General features: G+C 50.4%; 1 protein-coding gene across 1 annotated transcript in view; it reads right to left on the bottom strand.

The window, feature by feature from the left end:
- SLC6A1 (solute carrier family 6 member 1) overlaps positions 1 to 2,756 on the bottom strand; it is a 41,144-nt gene extending 38,388 nt beyond the window's left edge. The window contains exon 1 of the mRNA XM_081160379.1: positions 2,582 to 2,756. The gene's annotated coding sequence lies outside the window, so the exon portion shown is untranslated. The remainder of the gene's footprint in view (positions 1 to 2,581) is intronic.
- Positions 2,757 to 21,153: the final 18,397 nt, after the last annotated feature.

Genomic DNA, 21,153 nt, shown 5'->3' with positions numbered 1-21,153 from the left:
CAGGGGGCTGAAGGTAGCAAGCAAGGCTTAGTAGATAGGGGTTGGCACTCGGCCTGTGATGCATACACAGGCGAGAGACAGGGAAAAAGACGTGTCCAAGTTCAAGCGGTTTGGGTAATCTCTATGTCCACTGACAGGAAGTATCTTTATGTGATGGCGAGAAGCCACTTGGCATTTACGCTTTATTTAATGTTGCTCTTAGCATATGCCAGGAAGGTACAGGAGCAGCCTGATGGCAGGTCTAAGGGACCTCACTGTCAATCATCAAATCCCAACCATCACCCCATCACATCACTTTATGGAGGTAAAAACCTAGGCCTAGAGACTCAGCAGTGAGGCAAGCGCAGGTTGGGAAATCAGAACCACAGGATTCTGTCCTACCTCCTTCTAGCTGTGTGACCTTGGGCAAGTCACTTCCCCCTCTGAACTGCAGTTTTCTCACCTCAGCAGTGGAGGATTAGAACTGTAACTGCTGCACCAGGTTGTTGTAGAAATTATAAGCTGGGCACATAAGAGGCTTTCAGCACTCCATTTCTTCCTTCCAGCAGGAACAAGAACTTACTCAAGGTCACCTGGCCAGAAAATGGCAGCACCCCAGCTCAAAGCCAACCCATCCAGGGCTCAGGCCTGGTTGTGGTCTCAGAAGCCACCTTTTATAGCCTTCCTGGCTCAATGACACTGTAATATATTGTAGGTAGGTCCGTGCTAGTGCTGTCATCACAACTTATTGAGTGCCAGCTGTGTGCTGGGCCACGCGTAAACAAATTCATAGCCTTGGAGCTCCTGGTTGCCAGGCTCGCAAAATCCAGGGAGCAATAGAACTGTTGTGCTTCTTTCAGCTTTGATGGACTTGGCTTTCTCTTTATCATTACCCTCTGAGTTGCCTACTCCTTGGCCTCCAGAAGTCCCTCCCAGCCTCAGCCGGAACTCCTCGGGGACCTACTTCTCACCAAGCATCCAGCCCTGGCATAAAGAGTCACACATTAGGAGAGCCGGTTCCGGCTTTCTCTCCCAAGCGGCTGCCTCTCTCCTGTGTGGTTCTTAGGGATCGCCTCACTCCCCAGATGCTCTGCCAGACAAGCCAAGCTGTGTGTCCCGCTGAACTCACTGTTTGTCCTTCAAGGACTGGCCATTGAGCCAGTGCTTGGCTGGAGAGAGAGCGCTTTCTTTGTTTGCTGCCTGCCTCACAATTTATTTCTGAGGCTAAGGGGAGGCTCAGCCATTTTGCCCTGGTTGCTCTGGGAAAAGGTCCCTCCCACTCCTTGCTCCAAAGAGAGAGACAGAGGGTGCAAGAAGCCTGTAGTCCCACTGACCTCCTTTGTTCTGGAATTTGGGAGTTAGGGTAGCCTTTTCAGACTCCATTATGAATACATTTTCCCCAAAGTTCCAAAGAGAGAAGCTAGGCAATACCTAGCACCCAACAACCGCTCTCTCACCAAGTACCCACCTTGTGTGTCACAGAAAAATGAAGGTCAGTTCCAAAGTCTACTTGCATAGCCTGACAGTCTCCGATTTTGGGGGGGGTGTCACCAAAGCTCAGAAGCCATCCTATTCAGCACCTCCCCCCAGTTCTTCGTGGGGATGAGGCTGAGCTTCCTGAGAGAGGGAGGCAACGCTCCAGCTTCACATTGGGAAGAAATGGGATGTTATCATTTGGCATATTAAAATCCAATTTTCTCCTTGGGGTTCACATCAATTTTGGGAGGACACTAGCTCAGAGCCTCGGTGGGGGCTGCCAGGTCTGAGTTCCTTGTCTGCAGATCAAGCCAAGCTATCACAGGGCATCTGTGGTTGCCACCCGTGGGGACCTGGGGTATACATGGAGACCTGATGGTCTCTGCCTCGGGGTCACTGCAGCAGGCAGTCGCCTCTTTTCCCCATCCCTGGGGAGCAAATGCCAGGACACAAGGCAAGAAGGTCAGAGCAGTCCCCCGGTGGCAAAGGGACACAGTCCTCTAAACCTGGGGTGGAGCTCCCGCTCCCCACATTTCCAGGGGTTAGGTGTGGGGAGAGCAGCAGAGCTTGCGTGCGCTCAGCCCGGGCTGGGGTGTGCTCTTTAGCCAACATTTCTTGAGCGCTGGAGCTGCCCCGGGTTGGACGGAGGTGTCCCATCCCCAAGTTGCTGGCCTCCTTCGCCCTTGGAGGATAAATGAGAGGCACGGCTTTATCTCGACGCAGCTGACCCTGAGACAGAAAAGTGGCGCCCGGTCCCCCGAGCACTCACTCCCGGGTCCCCCACTGTCCCCTAGGGAATGGACTCGATGCCGCGAAGCTTCGACGGCTCCAGCAGAGTCCAGCGCCAGCCGGGGAGTCCAAGGGGCCCCGCGACAAGGAAAGGACACGCGATTCTGGTGACTCGCCCGCGAGCCCCCTGCCCTCGGGCCTCCCGGGGAATGGCCGGGAGGAGCGTCGACGGGCGGAGCGGCTCCCGGCTCCGTGGGGCCCGAGGCTCGGAGGCTGGAATCTCGGGTGTCCGCCCACTCCGCCCGGCCCGCGGCGGCGGCTCGGGGCGCCCCGCCGTCCTGACCCGGCCGCGCCGGTCTCCGCGCCCCGCGCCCCGACGCCGGCCGTCCGTTCCTACCTGCGGCCGGGGCTGCGCTGCCCGCGGCGGGCGCTGCGCGGGCAGCTCGGCCACTGCGCTGAGCTCCGGGCGCGGGCCGCTCCCCGCTCCGGCCGCGCTGCGCTCCCGGATCCGTGGCTCCTGGGCTCCTCGCAGCTCGCCCGCAACCTCGCCGCTCGCTGGGTCTTTCGAGGGCGGGCGGAGGGACGCGGGGAAGCGGGGGGCGGAGGAGCGCGGGACCAAGGGGCGGGAAGCGCGGGAGGGCGTGGCTGCCGCTCAGGAGCCCGCCCACCCGGGGAGGAGCTCCCGCGCCACGCGGCCCCTACCCCCGCGCCTCCCCGCGGCCCCTCAGCCCCGGCCCGCCCGCGGGGCCGCGCTCCCCGGGCCTCCCCGCAGCATCTGCGCCAGCAGCCCCCGCCCTCTCCCTCGCCCCTTCCCCCCCCTCCCTCGCCCCTTTCCCCCCTCCCTCGTCCCTTCCCCCCCTCGCCCCTCCCTCGCCCCTTCCCCCCCTCCCTCGTCCCTTCCCCCCCTCGCCCCTCCCTCGCCCCTTCCCCCCTCCCTCGCCCCTTCCCCCCTCTCCCTCACCCCTTACCCCCTCCCTCGCCCCTTCCCCCCTCGCCCCTCCCTCGCCCCTTCCCCCCTCTCCCTCGCCCCTTCCCCTTCCCCCTCTCCCTCGCCCCTTCCCCTCTCTCTCCTTCCCTTCCCCCCCTCGCCCCTTCCCCTCTCTCTCCTTCCCTTTCCCCCCTCGCCCCTTCCCCTCCCCCCCTCGCCCCTTCCCCTCTCTCTCCTTCCCCCTCTCCCTCGCCCCTTCCCCCCTCTCTCGCCTCCCCTTCTCTCCCCTTTCCCCCATCTCCCCTCAGCAGTTCCCAGCTTCCCCCCCATCTCCTCTCTCTCCTCTGCCCACTCCCGCTCCCAACCCCTCTCCCGTCTTGCTGGCTCCCCTCTCCCTTCCTCCTCGCACTCTTTCCTCCTCCCGCAGTCTGTTCCCCTCTTCCCTGCTTTGGCTTTGGGGTCCTCAGCCTGTCTTGGTCCCAGTCTCCCCGTCTTTTTCAGCGTCGCTTCCTCTCTTGGGCTTTCTCTCTCCACCTTGCAGGTCTGCTTCTGTTGGTCTGTCCTTTTTGTTGCTCTTTCTCTGTCCCCCTCGTTTTTTGTAGGTTACAGGGCCCTCAGGGTGGGTGTGGGGTGAGGTCCTGCCCCCTGGCTGTGCCCCCCCCTCATATGCCCCCCCCCAACAACCTTCCCTGCCTGTTACAAGGGGGATACAGCTCCTGGCCTGGAGCTAACAGCCTCTGGGACCAGGCTGGGTGTGTGCCTGTGGCAGGGAGGGGCAGGAAGGTAGGACTCCCTGCCTGCTGCCAGGCGTTGGTCTTGGAGACACAAATGGCTATGTGTGTGGATGGACAGATGGATAAACGGATGACGGAAAAGGAAAACACTGCCTGGGAAGAACACCCAGGGTGGCCGGCAGAACTCGGAGACACCCTCCTCTTTCCAGCTCTTGAGGTGTGACAGTTGTCCCTGAGAAGACTCTCCCAGCCAATCCAGCCTAGTGCCTGAGGCCCCCTCCCTTCCCCTTTCCAAGGCCTGACCACACCTTTCACAAACTCGCATGGGAGGGAGGCCATGGCTGCATTTCTCTCTGGGTCCCCCAAGGACTCACAGAAAAGAGTCCTCCTTTCCAGTCTGAACCTACCCTTCATCTCCCCTCTCTGTCCCCAGGCCTGGCATTTGCTGATTGACTTCCCCTCCCCCACCTTGCCTCACAAGCTGATCATCCATCCTGGGGTCCCACAACACGCTGTGCCCCTCAAGGTTACCCTGCCTTCTCTTGTCTCTTTCCACACACTCTTAACCACAAGCATGGGATCTTTGTATCTTCCTTGATCCAGCCACTCCTTCCCCCTCACTGGTCACCAGGTCCCTTGTGACCTCCACATAATATTTATGGAGCTCCTTCTAATTGCCAGGAAATGTCCTAGGCTCTGGAGACACAGCAGTGGACAAGACAGACAGACCACAGACCTCAAGGTGGTCCTGGACCCAACATGGGAGACAGGCTTTTGTCAAATAACTACAGAAGCCCAGAGTGACAAGACCTTCCAGGAGCACACATTTCAGGGGCTCCCAGTCCAGTCTGGGATGGTCAGGGGAGGTGTCTTCAAGGAAGTACCATTTGAACCATTTGTGGTCCAAGGGATGAACAGGAGCCCTCTGAATGGAGGTGTGGGGCACAGCTTTGAGCAAGGATATGAAGTTAACAAAGGTGGAGGCTGCTTTTGCTTGCCTGATATCCATCTCAACTTCTTTAAGTGATAGCACCTCAACTTTGATTTGGGGAACTTCCCCTCCTCCACTCACATTCATATGGTTGGGCGGGGTTCCCTCCTTCCAGAGGTGGGCATGTGACCCAGGCACAGCCAGAACACATTACTATGACCTTCGTGGGAGCTAGGAGGGGCTGATATGTGACATGTGCTGAGTCCATGCGAGCTCTCCCTGGGACTTTTGCTAAAATCGCCAAACAGAAGCTTGATCTCTGCCACGGCTCCTAAGCCTAGAGCTGCCAGCAGCTGTCCTTGTCACACCCTGAGCAGACCCCACCTGAGAACGAAGCCAACAAAGAGGAAGGCAGCCCTGGGAGGCGGAGAGTAGACTGTGCCTGACGAATATTGATCGATCCCTTGGATGCAGCCATGCCCGAAGGCAGTTCAGTTATTTAGATCTTACTAAGTTTCTTTTTGTCACTTACGCAAGTCTGAATTCATTTTATGTTGCTTAAAACCAAAAATAGTTCTGACGAACCCAGCACTGGATTAAGAAGTATGAAGCATTACTTAGCTAAAGGAATAATAACCATTTCCATGCTCCGTCCCTCCTTCAGGCCTCTGGAACAGCCTCATATGCAGTTTGTCTCTTTTTTTCTGTATTCCTGCTCAGAAGTTAATTCCCTTCTATTTTCTTTGCTCCAAATGTGTTTTGCCTGCATGTGAAAGCAAACTCCGGCTGTCAGGTCAATGTCTTAGGCTGACCCTTTGATGCTGGAATGATCTCTGCAACATTCTCTGTTCCCTGCCCCCTCCCCACACCCCGTGACTGTCCAGTGTCTGTCTGCACATCTCTAGTCATGGGAACCTCATTATTCTACCAGGCAAATAGTTTCAAACAACAAACGTTTATGTCAGTTCAGTTCTTAGAACTGCAGTGGGGCTTCAGGGAAGAGGCACGGAACTATGAAGTTGAGGCGGCCGCATGCAAGGCCTCTGTGTCCTTCCCAAAAGCCCAAGTTAAAGTGTTCTGGAGAACTCAGGCATTCCCCATGGGCTGGAGCAATGGGTTCTGTAAAGCAGGGTTCCCAAAATGTGGGCTGGCAACCGCCTGTGGTAGCTAGGATAGTTTTCAGTGTAATGGAGTAACTTGGCACACAAAAGCTCTCTCCTATTCATCTGCCTAGAGCATCCTGGTGGTTTCTGTCCATGAGCAAGTCTCAGGTTAGTGCTGCTTTGTCTTTAACATCTCTTCGAAGCACTTAGAGGGGCAAGCCTTAGGACTCCAGCCTTGGTAGACAACAATATCTGGTCAGAATTGAATGCATTGCTCATTTGTCCTTGTGTTTATTTTAATGGAGACCTATTTCCTGCAAGTTACACTGATTTAGTTATTGTATAATGTACAGCTTCCTTTTGAGATACATTTATTTAACCTAAAAAAGGAAAATATTTAAGAAAATAAAAATAGACACAGTGCACATACTTTTGCAAAACTCCTGTGGCTGATTTGCAAATGACTAAAAGTTTAAGTAGCCTAATTTCACCCATGTGTTTATGCACTCAACAAATGTTTATGAAAAAACTCTGACCATGAGGCACAGAGAGGTCTAGACAAAGAAATAACACAGTTGGTAGGAGTTCCATTAGAGATGACAGGGCCTGAGTACCGAGGGTTTAATCTCCACATTGAAGAATTAAACTTGGCCTTGGGGGGCACTGGAGAGCCACTGAATGTGCTGGAGCAGAAGAGTGAAGTAGGGTTTAAGAGGGCTGAGACTGGCCAGGTATGCAAGGTGGGTTGAAGGGGAGAAAACCAGAAGCCAGGAGACCAGCAGGGGCTGTTGCAGTATTGTAGGTGTAACATGAGAAGGGCTGGCACCAAGCAGAGTTCTTAGCACACAGTAGGCACCCAGTAAATGGTTGAACAGTTATTGTTAATATTATTGTTATAGTCCTCTCCTTTTCTTGCCTTGGGGTAATTCATTGAGTCATAGACTTACAGCATGTTAGACTGGAAACAGCCCTTAGGTATTACCTAATTGAATCCTTTTATTTTAGAAATGGGTAAACTGAGGCCCAGAGAAAGAAAGTGACTTGCTTGAGGGCACTTATCTATTTGGTGGCAGAGCCAGGAAGATGATGACTACTAGCTATATTTTGGAACACTTACTTTGTGCTAATCACTGACACGTGGGGATCAGAGGCTTAGAGAGTCCTGGCCCAAAGTCACACAGTAGGAGAAAAGCAAAGCTGGGGTCCAACTCAGACCCAGCCACGGCCATAGCCAGTGCTCTGGGCCATTAAGCTCTTTATTCTTGCCCCTGGGGCTGTCCTGCCACCCAAGACAGCCTCCCAGCAGGCCACAGGTGGCGCTGCAAGATCAGTATGCCCAGATCTGTCACTGACCCTCTACGTGGGACCTCAGGCAAGTCCTTTCCTCTCCCTGAGCCCCAGGTTCCTCCCTGTAAATTAAAGAGATTGCACTTCCCGGCTGCCATCCCAAGTCTCCAGGCTGCCGGATGAGGGCTCAGGGGAGGCCGTGCCAATGTCTGCTGCTGGGAGCAGACTCAGTCTCCATGGACAATAGAATTCCACCTTCCAGCTTCTCCAAAATGACAGTAAGACTGAGAAGCCTGCCTTCCACCTAAGAAAACATCCCCTGTGGGGCAACAGGGCTTCATGTTTGTTTACTGAAGGGAGGTTATTACTTTAACCGCATTCCCTCCATGCCAGAAATTCCCCCATTAGCAAAACACCGCTGCATTAATGTTTGTAGCCACTTGAAAAACCACAATAAACCTCGAAGGAGATAATAGGACGTAAGATCATTTTGTTATCCTGTCCAAGTCATGCTGGGGGCCGGTCCCTGGCAGCTTCCTCGTTGCTGAATGTTGAAATATTTGTGTGTGTCATACTGTGCTGGGTTCAATACTTTATCACTTCGCCAGACTGCTGTTCAAGAGGCAACCCCCCCCCCCCCAAAGGTGGGCGGGGAGCAGCTGTGGAGAATTAGCCTGCCTCTGAGTCGAGGGCCCAATAAACATTTCTTCAGGGCATGCAGCGTTGTGGGGAATGTGCTGGCTGGCTTTGGAACTAGACAGGCCCTGAACAAGTGACCTCACCTTCTTTGGCCTCAGTTTCCTCATCTATAAAATGGGAATAATAATAGCATCTGCCTGCCACGGTTGCTACAGAAAGCCAGGTAATGCTCTGGTGCATGATAAATGCTTAATATACTTTTATTATTTTGCCGCCTTTCACAAGGAATTGCTCTGCCTTCTCTCCCTAGTCGACAAGATTCTAATTAAGGGTTTAAGGCAATCTCAAGTGTTACCACCTCCAAGAATCTTGCTCAATTTTTGCCCAATTGCATATTATTTCTTCCTCTTTCAATTCCCCACACAGATCTTGTTCCTGCCCCCCTTTTGATGCTGCTCTTCCTTTGGTGGGGGCAGGGACCGTTGTCCCTGCACACAATAGGTGCTCAGTACTTGTTGACCCTTACATTCTTTCCCAGCGCAGAGAGCCTGGGACTCTTGGATTTCTTCCACGTGCATTGTCTGCATCCAGACACACAAGGTTACTTTCAGTGCCTCTCAAAAGTTCCCGCCTCTGGGCCTTTACATGCGGTTCCCTCTGTAGGGAACACTGCTCCCTTACCTTCTTCTTCTGGTTTATTCTTCATTACTCTGCAGGTGTCAGCTTGAATGGCAGCAGGACTCCTCTTGCCCTCCTGGCTTGGCCCAGTTCCCCCTGTTTGTATTCACTCTGCTTAGAACCGTAAACACTGATCTAACTCTTGGCTTCATGCTCTGTCTCTTCTCCTTGACTCTAATCTATGTGAGGTCAGATGGGTAAGGAGCCCAGGGCCTGGCACACAGCCAGCATTCACTAAATATCTGTTTAATAGAGAAATGCACAAGTGAAAACCATGTGTTCATGCCTCACTCAAGTATCAGGTCCTGGAACCCGCATGTCTGCCCCCAGGCAGACAGGGTGTGAGGACTCAGAGTTCTAAAAACCCTTATTTGTTCTCCTCTGGGCACTGCCAGGCTCCTGAGAGTAAAAGCCCGGCCCAGCTGGTGAGCATCACAGTCATTCCCCAGGATGGATCTGAATGTCACCTGTAACCTGTGGACAAGTAACTGAGGCTGGTTCCCCTGTGTGAGACATTGAAGACACTGCGGCTACTCTGGAAACCCAAGAGATAACTGGAAAAAACCAGAGGCCTGGAAGAAAGGCAGAAAGAGGCAGTAGGTGCTGTGGAAAAAACATGGGTGTCAGGGTGGGAGACTGAATCACATCCCGGGAAAGTTGTCCAGGAGCTACACAGCTTCAGCAAATAATGCCTTTAAAATTCTAAGTAACTACCTAAGTATTTATTGGGCTTCTACTTGGTGCTGGGACCCTTCACATGAACCATTGCAATACCTTCCCAATGACCTCATAGGATGGGTGGTGTTATTTCTGTTTTGCAGAGTAAGCTGACTCAGAGGGTGAAATGGCTTATCCAAGGTCGCACAGCCAGTAAGACCTGGTTCAGATCCTTGCTGTGCCACTTACTCTCTGAGGGACCTCTGTTTACAAAAGCCATTCATCTCTCTCAACCTGTTTCATGGTCTGTGCTATGGGAATGAGACAGAAGCCTCCAGTGGCATCTTGAAATCGGAATGAGAGAGTCTGGAAGGATGTGCAGCCTTGGAAAGGGCTCAGTAAATGCTATTGTGTAGCACACCAATAGCTAATAAGGTCGAGAGCATACTTGCCGAGGCTGTTCTAGGTGCTTTACTGACAGTAATCCTCTGATGAGCCTGGGAGGGAGGTACTATTAATATTCCCATTTTACAGGCACGGAGAGGTTAGGTAACTTGTCCAAGAGCCCACCTAGAAGTGCTGGAGCTGGGATTTGAAACCAGGCAGTTTAGCTGGGGCTTCTAACCATTTTCTTAATACGTATAAACTGTCACACCTTTGCAAGGATTTTTTTTTTTTTTTTGCCTTATCTATAGAGCATTGATAAGAGGTGCCTATGCAAGCGTGAACTCCAGTCAAATAAGAAAGGGCTAAAAAAAAATCATCCCTTATCAGCTGTGTGGCCTCAGGCAAGTTGATCAGCCGCTACTGTGTGCCTGCTTCTTGGACTGGTTGTCTCGGTGAGGTGATGGGTACCAAGTGCCCTGTCCCCAGATATGGTGGTGGTTCATGCAATAGCAGCCCTAGCTGAGGGCCTTTGATGGCTTTAAAAGTGATGGCACCTTGCCTGGCCGGGCGTGGCTCAGCGGTGAAGCATCAACCTAGGATCCAGGCGATCGTGGTTTGATTCCCCGTCAGGGCACGTGCCCGGGTTGCGGGCTTGATCCCCAGTCGGGGATGTGCAGGAGGAAGCAGCCGATCAATGACTTTCTCATCATTGATGTTTCTATCTCTCTGTCTCCCTCTCCCTTCCTCTCTCTGAAATTAAAAAGATTTAAAACAAAAAGTGATGGCACCTTGAGTGCAACTTTTGAGATAAACATCTATGAGGGATGGGCTTCTTCTAAGGAGGAAGTGGGGAGCAGTCCACAGTTGCCAAGCCCTTAGGTGACTCCCTGACTCCACCCTTGCCCACAACTGGGTGACCAAGGCTACCAGCAGCCAGATCTTATCAACCTCGCTTCCCTGCCTGTTCATGGTGCTGAAGTGACCCACAGAAGCCAACACACCTTACCTTTTGGCCCAGCCAGCAGCCTGCATACAGATTTTCAAATCAAAGTATAACATGCATACATTAAAATGCAGGAGAGTACTGACCCTGTGTGTACAGCTCAATGAGTTTTACGTGTGCACACACCCATGCAACCACCACTCAGAGCAAGATGCAGAGCATTTTTAGCTTTCCAGAGATTCCCAGTCAATACAGCACCCAAGAGGTAATCACTGTTCTGTCTTTTAGCACCAGACATTAGTTTTGCCTCTTTTTTTTTAATTCTATATATTTTTAAATTTTATTTTTCAATTAAAGTTTACATTCAATATTATTTTGTGTTAGTTGCAGGTGTACAGCATAGTGATAGACAATCCTATACTTTACAGAGTGATCCCACCTGATATTTCAAGTACCTACCCAGTTTTAACTGCTCTTAAACTTCACATAACTACAGCCATACTCTTGTTTGTCTGGCTTCTTTCACTCATATGTGTCTGGCTTCTTTCATCATGTCTTGAGATTCATCCACTCTGTTAGGTGAAACAATAGTTCATTATTTTTTAGACCTGTATAGTATTCTACTGTACAGATATGCTATAATTTATGTATTTTGCTGTTAATAGACATTTATGTTTTTCCCCATTTGGAGTTATTATAAACAGTGCTTCTGAGAACATTTTATAGATGCCTTTTGGTGCGCATTTGAACACATTTCTGTTTGGGGCCCTTCTTTCACATAGATACGCTGACAAAATGCCATGCATTTTTGAGCCAAGACTCACTCACGGAATTGTCTTTCTAATCCCTTGAGTGGGATTTCTGGTCATGGGTGTGTGTTTCACTTTGGTAGATATGCCAGCAGCCCATTTAATAGCTCTGGGTCCTTGTTAGCAAGAACCCAGACCATTCTCTTTTGATAGGAAAGAAGCCTTTGAAATGGGCTCATATTTAAGTTCCCCACCCAGGCTAGGAGGTGCTGAAGGTGACATGTGCAGAGCTCTGGCTCCACAATCCATAGGTGCCAAAGGGAGTGTTCAAGACCTACTTAGTTCCCTATCTGACAGCTCTGCTCCTTGCCCTATCGAAATGTTTAACTATTTGATGTGATTCTTGTTGATGTTGTTTTCTATACAATCATCTTTATGTATTTTTTTTAAAAATCATAAGTTTTTCATTTCCAGGCCTCACTGGGGAGGGGGTGGCAAAGATGGCAGAATATGGAACCTGAGCTCAAAGCACCTGAAACACCCAATAGAATTTATTCACTTGCACCGCCAAAGCGCCAAGGGCGTAACTACTCGTCATGTGAGCGCAGCTGATCTATTCCCTCCCCTGCCACCCTCCCAGGTCTGCTTTCCTCAGAGTGGCTTCACTGCTGGGCAGCTCCAGGCAGACACCCGATCCTCTCATCAGGAAAGATGCTCTTATTCCCCGGATGTCCAGGAAACTCCCGTAGTTGACTCTCATTGCATTAACTTGACCACAGGCCCATTCCTGACCCCGTCTCCGTGGTCAGGGGTACTCGATGCTCTCTTTGGTCAAGCCTGAGCTACATGCACCCCACCTCCATGGACCGCGGGGTGGAATCAGCCCACCCAGACCACGTGCCAGGCACTGTATTCAGCCCTTTGTGTGTATGAACTCACTTAATCCTTGCAAGACCTATGTGGGAGGTCTTATCTTTGTTGTCCATCATAGGAAACAGTGTAGCACATATACCTCAGAATTATTCCACCCCAGGGAGAGGGAGCTGGGGTATTCATACGCCAGCTGATGCCAGCCATTGATTGAGGACTGCTCCGAGGGTGCTAATTTCCTGGAACTGCTGGACCAGTGAGCACTTGGCAGAGACGCCTTCCAGAGCTGTGTGGTGGGAAAGCCTCCAGGCACAGAGATGCAGGTTTCGGAGTGAGAGGTCAGCCAGAGCTTCTAGGAACGGTCAGATCCAAAGTTATGGGTGATGCATTGTGTCTCCTCCAGGAGGCAAGGGGTGGGCACTGCCAAGGTAGCTGATGCCCTATGGGGCTGATCCATGGAGCATTACCCTGAGGCTACCCAACCTCATTCATTTTCTGGAATTTTTGCCTTCCAAGAAGGATGTAGGGTGCAAACACTGATCATTAAGTCAGAAGTCCCTGGTTCATTCTAGGACTTCATAGCTGGGTGACATCACTAGGTCACAGTTTCTTTCTCCGTTTTATAGGCACAGCCATGGCCACCCAGGAGAAGTGTTAAGAAGCTGAAGGATTTTTTGGACTCAAAGCTTGGCACAGACTGGATGCTCCTTCAGAGCTCGTGGCATCCATGCGTCTCTATCTTAGGAAATTCAGAAGCAGCAAATGTGTGCTCCACTTTCTTTATCCGCCACGGAACGGCAGCTGATCACAATATAATTATTTACGAGAAAAATGGATTCAGCATTTTTATGCCAAACGGAAGCTATTGACATTCCTAGAATAGAGGTAGGAGAGGGAAAACCCATTGCAAATGTTCCTGCAGAAACAATTTGCAATCAGTAGGGCCAGCAATGTGGTCCTTGCTGGTTCTCACTGATAAGGGGAGTGAAGTGCTCGCAGGGCAGAGGGGCGAGGGGCAGGCAGGAGCCAGGAGAGGGCTGGACCCCTTAGTGGGAGAGAACCTTGTGGGCCCTGTGGTTTCAGCTTGGCTGCCCGGGTGACGGGGCTGGAGAGCTTGGCAGTGAGGGAGGAGGGGCCCTCAGGGGCCTCTGCACAGTCTGCTTCCCCCTGCCCGTCTCCCCCCCCTCCCTTTCTCTCTGGCCCTTTCTCTTTCTTTTTCTCCCTCCCCCCTCTCCTTTCCATCCTTACTTTATACTCCTTCATTTTCATCTTTAAAAAATATTTTTAATTGCACCAGTATTTCTGGTATTTACTCCTTGTAAACTATTATAACATTTAAGACCGAAGTTCCTTTTCATCATCCCACTTAATCTTTGTTTACCCCTCCTCACTTCCCAGATATTATGGGAACAGTTTGCTACATGTCCTTCCAGACTTTTTCCCTATTTGCCCATATCTATATATACCTAGAAAGGGTAAAATAGTGTTTTTCATGTGTGTGTTGTTTATATTCTAAAAATAATATTGTACTCTAGTTATCATCCTGCCACTCTTTTTATAAGACCTTTTTTTTTTTTTAAAGAGAAGTGTTAGATTCACAACAAAAGTAGGAGGGCGCTACAGAGATTTCCTATTTATCTGCTTCCCCACACATACACAACCTCCCCAGTGACCAACATCCACAGCCAGAGCGGTGCATTAGTTCCAGTTAATGAACCTACTCTGACATCATTATCACCCCAAGTCCATGGTTTGCATCGCAGTTCACTCTTGATGTTGCACATTCTGTGGGTTTGGACACATGTGTAATGGCCTGTGTCCATCGTCAGAGTATCAAACAGAATGGCCCCACTGCCCTGGAAACCCTCCGTGTTCCACCTATCCATCCTTCCTTCTCCGCAAGTCCCTGGCAACCGCTGATCTTTTCGTCTTTTCCAAAATGTGATATAGTCAGAATCATACAGTATATAGCATTTTCAGATTGGCTTCTTTCACTAAGTAATATTCGTTTAAGATTCCTCCATGTCTTTTCATGACTTAATACTTCATTTCTTTCTAGTGCTGAATAATATTTCATTGTCTGCGTGTACCACAGTTTATTTATACCAAAGGACACATTGGATCATGCTTTTTGGATTTTATCTAAAATGTCATCACCATACCCAATATTATATAGATTTTCTCCTATGTTATCGTCTAAGAGTTTTATCATTTTGAGTGGCACATTTAGGTCTATGATCCATTTTGTGTAAATTTTTGTGAAGAGCGTAACGTTCACTTTTTTTTTTCTTTTTTTTGCACATGGATGTCCAGTTGTTTCAGCACCACTTTTTGAAAAGATTATCTTTTCTCCATTGCATTGCCTTTGCTTTTTTTGTCAAAGATTAGTTAACCGTATTTGTATGGGTCTCTTCCTGGGCTCTCTATTCTATTCCATCAACCTATTCGTCTATTCTTATTCCCATACTGCACTGTCTTGATTACTGTAGCTTTCTTGAAGTTTGATGGTGTTGGTCCTCCAACTTTGCTCTTCTTCAACATTGTGTTGGCTCTTCTGGATCCTTTGCCCCTCCTTATAAACTTTAGAATCAGTTAATCAATATCCACAAAATAACCTGTTGGGATTTTGATTGGAATGTATTGAATTGATAGGTCAAGTTCGAAAGAACTGACATCTTGACCACACTGAGTCTTCCTATCCGTGAATGTGGAATATCTCTCCATTTGTTTAGTTCTTTGATTTCATGCATCAAGGTTTTGTAGTATTCCTCATAGACTTTGTACTTATTTAGTTAATTTTTTACCTAAGTATTTCTTTTGAGGGGGCTAATTAAATTATATTGGTGGTAAAGAAGTGAAATGTAAATTATAACTATTATCAGGGGCCTATCTGAACCCATAAGCTGGGAAAGCCTAGGGCGACTCAAGATGTCATAACAACACTTTGTGTCTGTATAATATTTTACAGTTAAAAACATGACTCCTGTTTGTCAAAACATACCCATTATTATCCCCAATTTACAGATGACGAGGCTAAGGACACAGAGGGACAATAATTTGTTCAAGGAAGCAGCTAGTAAACAGTGATGCCACCTCAAGTCTTGGAAGAGATGAGCCTGTTCAAAATGGGTAACTTCATCACTACCACCACCGTGACTGGATCAGGGAAGCATGCAGGACCAATGCTGGGCCAATCCGAATGAATCCTTGGACTTTTGGTGCTGATATCTATGTTGTCCCCATAAAAAGAGTGCCTGTCTAAAATCAAAACTGAAATAGAGACAAATGTAGCCCAGAAATAGTAGGGTTAAACTCAGGCACAATGCATCCTAATGATATCATCTAAGCCTCTGGATCCAGCCATACTTGAAGTTTCCCTGGAAATTTTCTCTTATGTGACCCAATTAGCCTTCCTCTTTTAGACAATGTTAAGCTTAAGCCAGCTTGCATTGGATCCTATTGCTTGCAACCTAAAGTTTCCTGACTGGTACACCAGAAAGGTCACCTAGGCCACAAGTAAGCAAACTAATCCATGGGGAAGTTAAGCCTACCACTTTTTTTTGTTTTTGTTTTTGTTTTTTTCAGAATTAGTTGTGACACAGACCATATGGCCCATAAAGCCTAAGACATTTACTATATAGACTTTCACAAAAAACAGTCAGCAACTCCTGACCTAGATCAATCTCCTTCACCTCTTATTACAGTTGGAAACTGGGGCCAGAGAAAGTCTTGCTTAAAATTGGGGCACAATCAGTTCTTGAACCCAGATCTTCTGATTCTCAGCCTAGAGTCCTTTGTTCTGTCTCTCTTTGTCCCTCAGCCACTGCCATGAAATGTCCGTGGGCTCTTCCAGGGGGCATTTCATTCATTTGACAGTTTCATCCCTCCCCTAGGCCCAGGCAAAATTCTTTCTGCAGCCTCCCTGTGCTGCTCCTGGGAGTTGCAGGCAGCCGGGGAAATTGAATTCCATAAATAACCCAGCTTCCCGTCCCAGCAAGCCCAGCCTGCCTCGCTTAGGGCCCTGATAACTGGAGCTGGAGCTGACACAGAGGACTGTGCTGTTTGGGACCCTCTCCAAATTCCACAGATAATCTCCTGGCCATGGGTCCAGGGACCGGAGGAAGGCCTGGTTGCAAAATGCTTTTTATATCCTCTGAATAAGACAAGACAGGTTTGGAGACTCCTCCATCTTAAGGGAGCTGAGAGGTGATTTGGATCATCAGGGGTAGGGAGAGCTCAGAGGCAGGAGGAATGCGCAGTCAGAGAAGCCTCTTCAGAAGAGGTGGTCTGGAGTGTTCGAAGATAGAATGAAAAAATGTTCAGGAAAACCTTTCCTACCTCTCTGAACCCCCCCCCCCCCGCAGCTCTCTACACTCCACCCACAGGGTACAACCCAAACGTGCCAAGCCCACTCCTACCTCAGGGCCTTTGCGCATGCCGCTTCCCCAGACAGGGGTCCCCTACCCTCAGAGCCTTGCGTGGCTGATTTCTCTTCATCCTCAGCATACCTGTCACCACCTCTGGGAAGCCTCTTCCCATCACTGATCTTAAAGTTGCAGCCCAACCCTAGTCGCTCTCCACCTAAGCCCCCTTTTTTGATTTCTTATTTCACTGGCCTCTCGAATGGTCTCCGGCCTGGAGTACAGGAGATGGGTGATTTGTTATGCGAGTGACTGGGGACACTGCGGGGAACTCAGAGTTCAGTGGGGGAGTGAGAGGCGCCTTGTGAAGAATGAAAGGGGCCCGCAGTAGCACAGAGACCCACATGGACTTGGGGGCAGGCGGTCAGGACTTAACCTGGAAAGTGGGAAGGAGAAGGAAGGGTTCCTGGTAGGGGGAACAGTGTGTACAAAGGATCAGAGGTGAAGGAGCGAGCGTGAGGGACTCAAAGCAAGGGAGGAGGGGAGCACAGGTGACGTGGCCGGACAGGTGGGCCAGGCCCAGGGTCAGGGCCTGCTACAGCATGCCAGGGAGGCTGGACTTCAGCCCAAGGGTGACCACCAGGGCAACAGTTGAGCAGGGACATGGAAACATCAGCCATGGGCTTGGAAGGCTCATTTCAACAACGTGTCAGATTCAGAGGACAGGGCCAAGGTGAGGGGCCTGTCTGAGGGCAGACTCTCTCCCCAGAAAGGGGTGGGGTGGTTGTCAGAGAAGAACATGGGGTGACCTGCACTCTCTGCTCCATTTCCCTACCCCCAGCATCCACCTCCAGGGCTGCTGTCTTGCCACAGCCCCAGGCTTGACCCCTCTAGGCTGTTAGCCCCGATGGCTCCCTGGAGGAGGTGATCTAGAACAGCCCTGCACCCATTTAAAAATGCTGTACAGGGAGACCTTAGCACAAGATCTGACTGTGCTACAAGTGGGCTGTGTGAGCTTGGGCAGCTCTTCATGCCTCACTTTCCTCATCTGCCAAACAGGGAGAATGTAACACCTGTGTCCCCGGCTTTGTGAAGATTAAATGACAGCGCAGGTCAAGCACTTCATACAGAGCCTGTTCAGGACCAGCATCCCGAGGACTGGTAACTCTCTCAGCCATTATGGGGGGCTGGCTCATTCTGGCTGGAGGTCCCTATGGGGGTGGAGGGGGCGAGATGGGAGCAGAGAAAGTTGGCTGGAGGTTTAGGGGAGTCCAAGGCATTTTGGAGACTCCTAAATCCCTTCTGTGCTTGGGGACAGCTCTGGGCTGGGTCTGTCCCCTACTGGGCTCCTATCCCCAGGGCAGCTCCAAAAAAGTCAGTCCTGGTACTGGGAGGGGGACCCAGGCTCTGGAGTTGGTAGCTGAGGATGGAATCTCTGCCTTCAAGTCCTGCCACTATTCCTTTACAGTCCCTGTGCACGGGCCAGGTGGAGACAGCCGCTGTGAGGAAGGTGACAGATGGCCACAAATGAGGGGTGAATAAAACTGCTAAATCATCAGCTGGGAAATTGAGCATCTTACCTCCCATCTGCGAGAGCCTCTTCCCTCTGGAAGGGAGCATGTGCTTGGGTGTGAGTGTGGGGGGCATTTGGCTAAGGTATAGACGGACTCCGTGCTGTCCCAGGACATGTGCACACATGCACACACACGCTCACACGTGCTGACACACTCATGCGCGCGCACACACCTCTGTGCTAACACCCCCTTGACCTACATTCTTTCCATCACATGCACACATGCACTTGTCCATTCACCCAGAGGCTCTGTAGCACACTTCTTACACATCTTAACACTCAGAAACACCAGCCTACACCCGTCCACACCCAGGGCACAAGGCACCCCGGCAGGTAAATTTGTGCTCCTGCACTTTCTCATGCTCGACACACGGAGATGCAAAAGCTCCTTTGACCTGGCTTCTCACACGCCTGACTCACGGTGGGGCGAGTTACCTTCCCATTCACATCTGCAAAACGGGGATGTGGCACTTCACAGGGTGGCCTTCTTTCCGTCCCTCCTTTCTCTTCTTTCCTTCCTTTTCCTTCCCTGTGAGCTTCATCTCTTCCTTTCTCTTTCAACCTTCCTAATTTATAATGGAGAGAGAGAGAGAGAGGAAGGGGGGAGGACTCAATGCTGGATTCAAAGGAGCTGATGCTCTATTGGGGGGATCAGGCATCTGCCCGCTACATTTTGTCCAGCACCCCTGGGGTTTGCTTCATAGGCAGCTGTGGGGCTCCTCCCTTCAGAGCAGGGGCGCCTGCACCAGAGCATTATTATTTCAGTAACTGTGCCATTTCTCCTGTAGGGTGGGAGGGGCAGGAGTGTTGCGGCCTCAGCCTGCTGCCTGGGGGAGGCAGCCCAGGGGCTGGAGGAAGATGAGAAGGGCTGGCCTGGGGCTGGTGACATGCACTCCGAGGGGAAACAGTTGCCCCAGGCTTGTAATGGTCTTCTCTGCGTGGGGCTCACTTTCATGTTTGTGATCGCACCAGCTCCCCGAGGTTGTGCTGGCAGCAGGAACACAAGAATGGCAGGGACAGCTGGGAACACAGCAAAGACCATCAGCTTCCCGCCAGGCCCAGCTGCCTGTCCGCTGGGCCCGAATTCCAGGCTCTGTGCACTGTGGGTTTCCGCTGCTCCTTAGCCTCTCTTGCCTCCCGTCTCTCCATAAAGTAAGTGGTTACAATGAATCTGTGAAAAGAACACTCATTAATTCACTCACTTGTTCGTTCATCCACTTATTCATCCATCTACTCATTCAGCCACTCATTCATTCAGCCACTCATTCATTCACTCACACACTCATTCACACATCACTTCATTCTCTTTTCAACCTGGTAGCCAGAGGGATTTTATTAAGTGTAAACCAGAAGTAATCTCCCTTGTAGTGGAAATCAAAATCCCTGCAAAGGCCTGTGAGACCCTGAATGACCTGGCCCTGTATCCCAATCCCCTGGGAAGCCCACCCCCTCATCTCAGCCACACTGGCCTCTTGGCTGTTTCTGTTCTCCACACTTTGGCAAACTCTTGCTTCAGGGGTTTGTATGTACCATTCACTCTACCTGGAACTTGGTTCCCTCACATGGACCCCTCCAGCCCTCACCTCCTGCAAATCTTGCCTCAAATGTTGTCATCTCAGGGAACTTGTCTTTGCTCACCTCTTTCATTTTGTATTCTCAATTCCCCGCCTTCCCTCATTTTTCTCCATAGCACTCACTGTCTTTTAAAGCCCTCTATATTTTACATATCTATTTTGTTTATTGTCTGACTTCTCTGAGAATTTAAGCTATGTCAGGGCAGGAATTTTCATTTATTTTGTTCCCTTACTAGCTGTGAGATCTTGGGAAAGTTATGTAATCTCTATGCCTCAGTTTCCTCACCTATAAAAATGCAGCTGACAGTTTCCACAACCTTACAGGGCCACGTGAAGACTGCAATAAAGAACATGTAAGGGGCAAAACTCTACACAGATGATGGGGGTACAAACCCATGGACCAAGGAAAGGAGAAGTTGTTGGAGCACGGTGAGAGTGGCCATAGCTCCAGGAGACGGCTGCCAGACAGGAGCTGTGGCTTCAGGGAGAAATGTGGCCAACCTGCAGTGACTCAGCAGGCAGGGAACCAGGGGCAGAGCACCCCACTGGGGGATGGGTAGTGTGCTCTTGGACCTGAGCATCCACCCTCCTCCTGCCCTCCCATCTCCTGCAGGGCCCTCCCATTGGCTGAACCAAATGTTCATCAGAAGACATGGGAGCCTAGGGTGTAGTCCTTATGGGCCAGGCCTCTGGGCTACAGAGCGGAGTGAAGAAGGCTGGAGAGTGGATCTGGATAAGGGAACAGAATATGTCCAGTGGAAGGAGATGCTGTGTTTATCATTCCCACACAGGACTGACTAGGTGATTTTTAAGACAGTACAGAATGAAAATTCTGATTCTATTATTAAGAATTTCAAGACAGTGGCAGAGTGAATTTAAGCCATGCCACATGCCCATTGAAGCCAACCTTGTTCTGCGTCACAAATGAGGAAACTGAGACACAGAGAGCTAAGGCACCTCTCCAAGAGAGTTATACCCGGACTTTGAGCCCTGGTCTTCCCCCTTCTAGTAGACAAACCACTTTACTAGCATACAGCGTGGTCTTAAGACATCTATGTACTGTAGGGGCGTTGCTGACGAGAATAAAAGCAGGCGAGCAGGGTTCTGCTAGGACCACACATTTGGGGGCTGTCCAAGGTGCTGATACTACACTGGGTTCCCTGGGTTCCCTGGGTTCCTCTTGACGCTTGGATGCTGAGGTTGGTAGCAACTACTTTTTAAAACTGTTTTTATTATTTTAATTTTATTCTTATTTTTGACACTATTAAAGATGTCCCATATCCCACGCCCCCTTTGCCCCACCCCTCCCTCTGGGCACACTGTTGTGTGTGCCCAAGGGTGATGCATATTTGTTCTTTGGCTAATCTCTTCACCTTTCATCCAGCCCCCCCCCCCCCCATGCCTGTCAGCGTGTTCCATGCAGCCATGCCTCTGGTTCTGTTTTGTTTGTCAGCTTCTCACTCCCAGTCTGTCTCTGGGATCCTCTAAATATTAGAGCACGGAGTCCTGAAGTGTTACTGTATGGAGTTTGGGAAGTGATGTGCTGAACTGGAAA

Source organism: Miniopterus schreibersii (genome assembly GCF_964146895.1).
Source record: "Miniopterus schreibersii genome assembly, chromosome: 15".
Lineage (NCBI taxonomy): Eukaryota > Metazoa > Chordata > Mammalia > Chiroptera > Miniopteridae > Miniopterus > Miniopterus schreibersii.
Note: the sequence above shows the minus strand (reverse complement) of the source record. Positions and strands in the feature narration are given on the sequence as shown.